At 33.6% G+C, this 9,462-nt stretch overlaps 1 long non-coding RNA gene across 1 annotated transcript; it reads left to right on the top strand.

Moving 5' to 3' along the window:
* Positions 1–5,991: 5,991 nt before the first annotated feature.
* On the top strand, positions 5,992–8,202 carry LOC134256754 (uncharacterized). The gene is made up of 3 exons (XR_009989780.1): positions 5,992–6,117; positions 6,566–6,665; positions 8,010–8,202. It is a non-coding gene; the product is annotated as an uncharacterized LOC134256754 (long non-coding RNA).
* The last annotated feature ends 1,260 nt before the right edge of the window (positions 8,203–9,462 follow it).

Raw genomic sequence — 9,462 nt, 5'->3', positions numbered from 1 at the left:
TATGAAATTAACAATTAAGAAATCGTTACTAAATTATTTTCGAAGACTGTGGAATTTGGTTAATAAGAAATTAACAGTGTTGCGGAATTACTTCCCATCTTGTGAACGAAATCAACTGTGACTAAGTTTAAAATTATGTCTCGGATCTGACGGAGAAATTTCCAGTGGCCATAGAAATTTCTTAGTGTGTGGGGACGAATGTAAACCTATAGGGTTTAGCAAAGACATATTGTTTGAACATTTTAAACTTAGAGACAATATTATTATCATAATTATTTTTAGTTATTAGCAGTGAAAGTAAAATGATATAAAAGTTTATTAAATCAGAATGTATATTATTAGTGACGCAAATTTATAATTGGAAAGAGGACTTTATTTTGTAAACAATTATTATCTTGTCAAAACAAATTGGATTTTGGTGTTGTTCAAATGCACTATAATTTGTTAGATCATTTTGTAATGAAATTGATCCGAATAGACCAATCAAGCCCATCGATAGTAAGTAATAAAATTTGAACGGAAATACAATGGTATTATTAAGAGTTTTGACTAAGAACAATGGAATGGGGGACTTTGAAGTAAATAAGTAAAAGAGCTTAAGGCTAGAACTCCTGTGGTGCAGATATGGGGACTGAGCCCATAAATATTAGTAACATGTATTTACCTACATTTGAGGGTGGTGCCATGTTGGGGTTCATAGGTTAACTGACAGACCTACGGACAAAGCGTAGGTGGTTATTGATGGTAAATTAGCCAATGAAATGCATTTTTATATCCGAGATCATGGGTACCCACTGAGCACAAAATACCCTGTTTTGGTCAGAAAAGAGCATTCCCGCTTTTATTCTCAAACTATTACACTTCTTTGGCATTTTATTATTCTGGGAATCATTATTTCGGACTTTTGATAAATTTTGCTATTTGGAGTTCTGTCTTAAAATCTTTACATTCTGGGACGGATCTAGTGAACATTATTGAGCATTGGTCTATACGAATCACTTTTCAAATTAGAAAACTATACGATCACAGAAATTGTAAATTGAAATTATTTAATAAACTTTTGAAATCGACGCAAGAGTTGTCATTGGCTTACATTGTTATCAATATTGCAAATATTGAGAGATTTGTCAAAATTTGTCTAAACTGATAAAGAAGTTTTCATTCCAGAAAAGTGAAATTATAATTGCTCCGAGGAATCCGAATATACGTGCAGATTTGTAGATATTTCTCCTAGCAGCAACAGGGGATTTTAAGCCTAATAATACATAAACAATCACTACAGGCGCATCAATAAATCAGCATTTGAATGTCCTATGCATAAAGCCTTTTCGTCCATGATCAGGGACACTTTCTGAATTCATCGTATCCTATAAGGTGTACATATATTGAACTTAGACAGAGCGAAATGCCTAAGTCTTAATAGTGTATGGTTGTGCTTTAAGGACAGATGAAACAAACAAATTTTGTTTTTGAAAAATATTTAATATCATGTCACAAGTTTAGAAATGTGGATGGTTCTTAGAATTTGTTCTCCTAAGAACTGGAATATGAAAAAGACTTGGAAAATATTAGTAATAATCCAATGAAAAAACGAATATAGACGAATCACATTCAGTAAAGGTTTACAGGTGAAAATAAATTTCAGAATATGTTATCTTGGCGCTAATTTTCCGAGTCTATTTCATTTTCCAGTTCTTCGGAGAAAAAATTCTAAGAACCATCCACTTTTCTAAACTTGCGACATGATATTAGATATTTTTCAAAGAAAAAAATTGTTTGTATCATCTGTCCTTAAAGAGACAAATGTGGTATCATGACAGATGACCACGATGTTATCGGATATAACCGTATACACACCATTCAAGGTTCCATTAATTTATCTATTTATTTCGTACCAATAACTCTAAAATATAACAAGTCGTATATGACACAGTCCATTTACATATACAGAGTAAGACAGTTTATTCCTCCCGTACTTTAAATATAATGCTACTGATACATTTATTTTATCAAAACAATAATAACTTTAAATGTCTGTTAATCATAATAAAAATGTTCTATCAGTATAGTGAATATCATTACTTTTCTCTATTGTCCCCAGCTGTCTGATTGACCGAAACTAAATCACATAATCAAGTATAAAATGTGTTATAGAATGGATGTTTCTATTTTGAAATTCTAAACAAATTACAAACATATTGTTCTAAAATTGGAAACGTTTTTCTGTGAAGCAACAATAGTGTTGACGTCACAATAGTATCTATAAACTGAACGTTTCCAAATAGAGATACTGCATATGCTATTCATTACTCTGATGTTATAATGCAAATGACATAATAATGCCTTGTATGAGGAAGGACTGAGTATTAAAAACATGAATTTTGAGACATTTATTATTAAATGATATAAAAAATAATACCAGTATAACAATTGTAGCCTTTTGCTTTTGGTGCAATACCTACGTATAGAGACCTTAGAGAAAGCATATTCACCTTGCACGATATGCTTTCTCTAAGGTCTATATATATAGGGATTGACCTCATCAAAAAGCTATAATTGTAAAGAATTAAATTTTCAGAATATAGAGTTATTCTTACAACTTTACTTGAAAATATAATGTGTACATCATCAGGTACGTATCGAGTTAATCCTTCCAATTAATTCTTTTCAGTCTGTGCGAGTTTTATTCTCCAGATCATAGAAAGGTTTTGTCTCTCAGTTTCCCAATGAGCGTGAGGCCACAATGGAGCTTTCCTATGGTGCTGAATTTGGTTTTCATGCATGTATGATGCAAAAACGTCACTTACGAATGCGGTCCATTATATGTAGTCATTGACACTGGCAACCAGATATCTGAACATTGTCTTCAAATTCTGTACAGTTTTTACTGAAGTAGTACATTTCATGACTTCCACTACCATGTAGCGAGGATAATAATCAACCAATACCAACAATGAATCTCCTGAAGTCAAGGGTTCTAAAAAGTCTGCATCAAGATTCTTCAGGCACAATTGGGTAGTGGCGTTCTAGCCATTGGTTCGCGTTTAGATGGTGTATTGACTAATTGTTTACCATAACAAATTCGACAATTCTTTTCCACTTCTTCGTCCATTCCTGGCCAAAAAAAACTGAAGAACGAAGATTCCGTTCATAAGTACAATTCCCGGATGCCCTTCGTGACCCAATTCCAATATCTTTGTTCGACAACTTCTTGGAATGACGATCCTGGTATCGCGATGAATGACATGGCCAACTGCACAAAGTTTAGTCTAAAAGGCAAGTATTTCTTGAATTCACAGCTTTCCTATGGTCCTGGCATCTTTAACAGTCTCGGATGCACGTTCAATTCCTTTTGTCGAAAAAGCTATAGTTGTAGCTGTCATGTTAATACAACTAACATACTCCTTTGTATCGTCATTTTCTTGAAGTGATCTAGCCAATTTCAAAACCAGCCTTGACAAAGAATCTGCAGTGTAGTCAAACAATTGTTATAAGAGAAACCATTTTTTTCTTTCCCCGCATCGACTTTAATTTGGGTGAAAATACACTCCAAAGGTCGGTGATCAGTCCATAATTTAAATTTTTTTCCAATGAAATGCATTTCGAAACGCTCACAATCGTATATGTAAATATCGTCTCTCCGCTTCAGAAAGCTAAAAACCCTTGTTTTTGAACAAGTACAGCACCCAATCCAAATGAACATCTGTTATTATCAGGTCTGTGCAATGACTCAAAATAGCCTAGTGTATTCGCCTTTGATAACTGAATCTTCAGCTCCTGGAATGCTCCAGTTTGCTTTAGTCCCCACTCAATTAAAAGGAACGTCTTTACGGGTTAACTTCTGTAACGGTTCTGCACCCGGTTCGGAATAAATCGACCACTTAACATTTCTCAATCTTCAAAGTGAGTCCACGATCACGCAGCCTTTGTAATACTTCATCTAGTCTCTACCATGTTCATCTGTAGGTTTACCATATAAAAATTTCATCGAAAATATCTGAACATCCTCCCAACAATCAAGTGTCTGTTGTATTACCGTATTGTACATTTCTGGCGCCCAACTTATACAAAACAATAGTCGTTTGTAGCAATATATTCCTTTGTGTGTCATGAATGTAATTAATTTATCGCTACTAGGGATCCAGATCTATCTGGTGGTAAGCTAGCTTAATATCAAGTTTAGAAAACAAATTGTACTTTGGCTAAATTGATGTAGTACCTCCTCTAAAGTAGGTATACGGTACCTTTCAATCAACACAGCTTGATACGTTATTTTCATATCCACACACACAATCGGATATCATTCTTCTTCGAAACAATTTCTACTAACGAAACCAATGGTCTTCGTTTATCTATCTAATCAACAATATCATGAAAAAATAGTTCATCTAACTTGTGTCCAAATTTTTTATTTAAAAGGTACGCAATTTGCTTGACAGGTTGAATCACCGGTGTCACGTTAGATTCAATTTGGATCTTGTGACTGTAATCCTTGAGTTTTCCTATCTCTGTAAAACATGTCGGAATTTTTTTTTTTCAGTTGTGCTCCTTTATCAGTTGTGTACATGCGGACTTTGCAATAACAATAATTCCAACTGTTTAGCTGAATCTTATCCCAAATTTCCGGGTCTTTCCTTCTCTATCAAATAAAATTCTGCATTGATCCTCTGAGAATCAAGCTCAAAATCAGTTTGGAATGTTCCTCTGGCATTGCATGGCTTCCGTCCCATAAGCGTAAAACTCTTTGTATGATTATGTTTTGCTCACACTTTTCACTTTGTCGGCCTTCAAAGATTCCTATAATTCTGCACCAAAGTCCACTAGTAGGTTGGTCTTAACTCCATCCACAAAAACATCCACGAAAATATGTTTGTTTTCATTCATGTTGTGATGGTTAACGGTGAACCCATATTCACTTGCAGTTGCAGCATCACTTAACTTGGTCCTGTTTTCTTAGTCATTCTAGTCTTGCACATTTTTTCAAAATGACCCAATTTCCAATATTATTTGTACAGCTGATTCTTCGCTTGACGAGCCTGATCTTTTTTTTCACATGACATCTCTTTCCACTTGCAAAACATGTCACTAACAAGAACATGTAGTTTCTTCTTATTCCTGTACTGAACTCTTTTCATGGTCCCTGAAACTTGTTTTGTAGACATATGGGTACATCCCACTAATTATTTTTAGAATCGGTAGGAGAAGAAAGTAGTGCCGAAAAAATTAGAAGTTCCTTAATTTGCAGACTTGCATTAAAAAATTGGGCAGATGTACTGAACTGAGCCTCACACTTGTTGATAAGGAGTATCTTTCCTACCAGAAAAGCTTGGCAAATGTAGTTTATCAAGAAGATCAGCCGAATTATTTTTTTTGTATTATAACGCCAGTTACAATTCTGAATTTCCCCTACTTTCACTTTCATTTTTAGAGGTTCCCGCAGACAGACGCATTTTGCGGGAAAACGAATCTGACATGCCACCTCGAGATTTTAACCAAGGAAAGACAAGTTGATGTGCTTTGATTTGAGGGGTCACTCACAACCGAACGAAAATTAGGGACATCGCTATGAGAAGAAACGTTAACATTGTCGCCTATGGGAAAACAATTAGTGGACTGTACCCATTTTAGGAAGCCTATAAGTAAGTGGAAGATGTCATAAATCTTGAATTTATTTCAAAGTTGGTGTTTTCTATTATTTTCAATTGTTCAAATTTATGAAAAAAACAATTCTTGAATTGTTGATACACATTTTTTAAACAAATTGATTCATAAATAAAGTGCTAGCCCCCCCCCCCCCCCGGAACAGTCAACATACTCATACATGTATCACCCATTGTTTACACATGTATCATATAGATTAAATGTATCGATTTATAAAACTTATTTATTCAGAATCATAAATGTATAATTTGATTAAGAAGCAATTATGTAGAAGTACATGCTCCACTGTGATTTTTTTTAATACACAAAAATTTACAAATGTGTTCGGGATCGGTATTCAATCGGGGTCAAGGTCGAAGTGAAAGTAGACTTAGCAGAAAGTTGTCAAAAGTGTTCAGTGCATTGTTTAGCAGTATATAGGTGATGGGAATTTGTATGTTACACAGGAGGCAAGAGGTATACCTTAGTACAATATTTGTAAATAACAATTTAATGTTTTTTGGAACATGTCGATGATCGGCACGTCACATATGTGACATACATCATTTCAGATCAGTTGCGCGGTGAAGCTGGTTACAGTTGTCTGGGAGTTAAACGATGTGAGTGAATATGCACATTAACTGGTTTCTCTCATATTTTTTAGCAATTTCATTACATGTATTTGTTGAATTACAATTATTGTCAGCAAAACATGATTTTTATCTATTCTGTTGAATTAACTTAATTACCTATATATGTTAACAGTGTGATTTCAGGTGGAAGCCAATTATTCATTTTTTAAATTAATTAATTTCAAGTAATGGGCATAAAAGGAATATGGTAAAATTGTACGTGTTGAATATCTCTGTTTCTGTCTGTCTGCAAATGTGATATTGTGCCATTTATTGTATTGATTTTTTTTTAGGTCCATGCAGATGGTGTTTAAAACTATTGGCCAGCAAATGCACGCCCATTTGAATACATCTTGAAACAGCACCAGCAAAGTGTGACAGTCGGCAAAATGTGTAAGTTAAAGTTTTCTAAAAAAAAAATTCATTGAAGTGGGGGATGGGGTGGGGGTGAGGAAATTTACATATTTAATAGGTGATCAGAATGTAAAAGTATTTAGCTATAACTAATCTATACATGCACTGCTATATACATTTTGCAGCTCATATACATTTTATTTATTTATTTAAGAATTTCAAATTGATTAGATCTACATCTTTGTTTTGTAAATTATGCATTATTAAGATTACACGGATATAAGAATTGAAATTTCATGAATATTTGACAATCAAAATTATGCTATTTGTCAGGAAATTCAAAATTTTGTCTCATTTTCCTACAAATTACAAAATGGTTTCCATGGAAACAAAACAACTTTAGTGGATTATTTATTTAATCTGCAAAACCACATATTTTCATTTTTTTAAAGTTAATAATAGTATATAAGCACTGATTTTGTCTTGAATAAAAAGTACGGGAAAACTAATGATACACATGTATTGAGGTATCCATTATTATGATGTCATTGTGACGTCATAGATGAGTAAATTTGCATTGGTATAAAAAATCCTTTGAAACAAATGATTCTATATGGGATTATAAAGGCTTATAACTTTTTTATTCATAGACCAAATTTCAGGAATGATACCTCAATGGACAGGAAATAATCAGTACTTTTTTATTTTACTACTTTCGGGGTATTTGTGAACTTCATTTTTTTGTCATTTCTGGAGAAACTATGAATTAGAGGGTGAAAAGTGGTCATATTTTGTGCGGAAATACATTATTTTTTTTAAAATAAGTGAAATTGACCCAATTAAGTGCTTGATTATGATTTGACTATATGTATTTAAAGTTATGAAGGTGATTAAGAATAATAAAAATGTGTTAAAAGGCTAAAATTTGACTTAAAACTTGGGAACAGTTTTGGCTAGATTGGAGCATTTTTTAAGGATATTACACATAGAACTCTAAATGCTGTAAAATCTTAATTAATTGGTGAATTTTCACGAAACTTGGCATGATGTCTCTACTTATGCTCTAGATTGATAAACAGTATGAAATATTGTAAAATCAAAAAAAATGCTTTTCCATATTGGGTACATCCCACTAATTATTTTTAGAATCGGTAGGAGAAGAAAGTAGTGCAGAAAAAATTCCAAGTTCCTTAATTTGCAGACTTGCATAAAAAAAATTGGGCAGATGTACTAAACTGAGCCTCACACTTGTTGATAAGGAGTATCTTTCCTACCAAAAAAGCTTTGAAAATGTATTTTATCAACAAGATCAGCCGAATTATTTTGTGTATTATAACGCCAATGAGAATTCTGGAATTCCCCTACTTTCACTTTCATTTTTAGAGGTTCCTGCAGACAGACGCATTTTGCCGGAAAACGAATCTGACATGCCACCTCGAGTTTTTAAACCAAGGAAAGACAAGTTGATGTGCTTTGATTTGAGGGGTCACTCACTACCGAACAAAAATTAGGGACATCGCTATGAGAAGAAACGTTAACATTGTCGCCTATGGGAAAACAATTAGTGGACTGTACCCATATGTGCGTCTTTTCCTTCCCTGACTAAAGCGTGTTTGTTTGCAAACCAATACCTTGCCTGAGTCTTACTTTCTCTGAAGTTAAGTCTTTCATTTTAAACAGTTTTTTTTTTTGCAGTCTATGTGACAAAATATAACTTTGACATGGTCTCTAACCATCTCATCTTGTACAATAAACAGCTAGTTCACGTAAACAAGTGATAAATTGTTCAACAGTTTCATTTACCTGCTGTGAAGTAGCTCTAAACAGTGAACGTTCTTATGGCACATTTATGGAAAATAGTCAAATAATAACTTACATGCGACGTCAAACACATTTTCATTTTGTCTTGGTTCTCGTTCTTCCAGTGTATAATATATATTCTTCAATTCATTACCAGCTGAATGTAGAAATAATGCCTTCATCCGAGCAGAGTGTGCATCTTCTTTTCCCAGGGAGTGTAACGAAAATCCACGCCACTTTTTCGACCAAATCCCACGTTGTGTACATCACCTTTCGAATAAAATTTTGCTATTCCTCCTATTTCTATGGTTTTCTTCTTCGGCATGAATAACATGTTGGCTTTTCTGATTAATCCTCGTTGCCAAATTATGTGGGGTCGTGACAGATGATCACGATGATACTGGATTAAACCGCAGACATTGATAAACAAACATTTATGGTCCCATTACTTTATATAATTAACTCGTACCAAAAACTCTTTAATACATAAAGCCGTATATGAAATACCCCATTTACGTTTTTTACAGAGTAAGACCCTACAACAAGCCTTGTATCTATTGCTGCAAACTATTTGTAACGTTTGAATAAGATATTTAAAATATCAATGGTAACTTAAAGCTTATAGACAGTATCTACATGTATACTTGCTCTTCTTATACACTATAACATTTTTGGTCAACAAATGTTTGTAGTGTCAATGTAATACAGTTGACTGTGAAAGCTTATTGCAGATAAAGCAGCATTTTCAAACCCTTTTAATAAAAATTTTTAAGTCCACATATTCATAGGAAAGATAAACCCTTGTGATTTACGAATCTGTTCAATGTCTTTGATACTGCCTCATATGCACTCTGTGAGTTGACAGACATAGATGCTGTAAAAACTCGTTCTATTCGTGTTCAATTGCAGTATCGTAATAGGTTGAGGATAATTTTCGCAAATAGTGCTATCCTCCTGACAAATCCCCACTGTTTGGGATTATGATATCAGCTGTATTTTCGATGCCTGGTTTGTGTGGCCTTTAGTTTATTTTTAG

The sequence above is a fragment of the Saccostrea cucullata genome, unplaced genomic scaffold, assembly GCF_032062105.1.
Source record: "Saccostrea cucullata isolate Sc308-1 unplaced genomic scaffold, CSIRO_AGI_Scuc_v1 ctg16680, whole genome shotgun sequence".
In the NCBI taxonomy this organism is placed as follows: Eukaryota; Metazoa; Mollusca; class Bivalvia; order Ostreida; family Ostreidae; genus Saccostrea; species Saccostrea cuccullata.
Note: the sequence above shows the minus strand (reverse complement) of the source record. Positions and strands in the feature narration are given on the sequence as shown.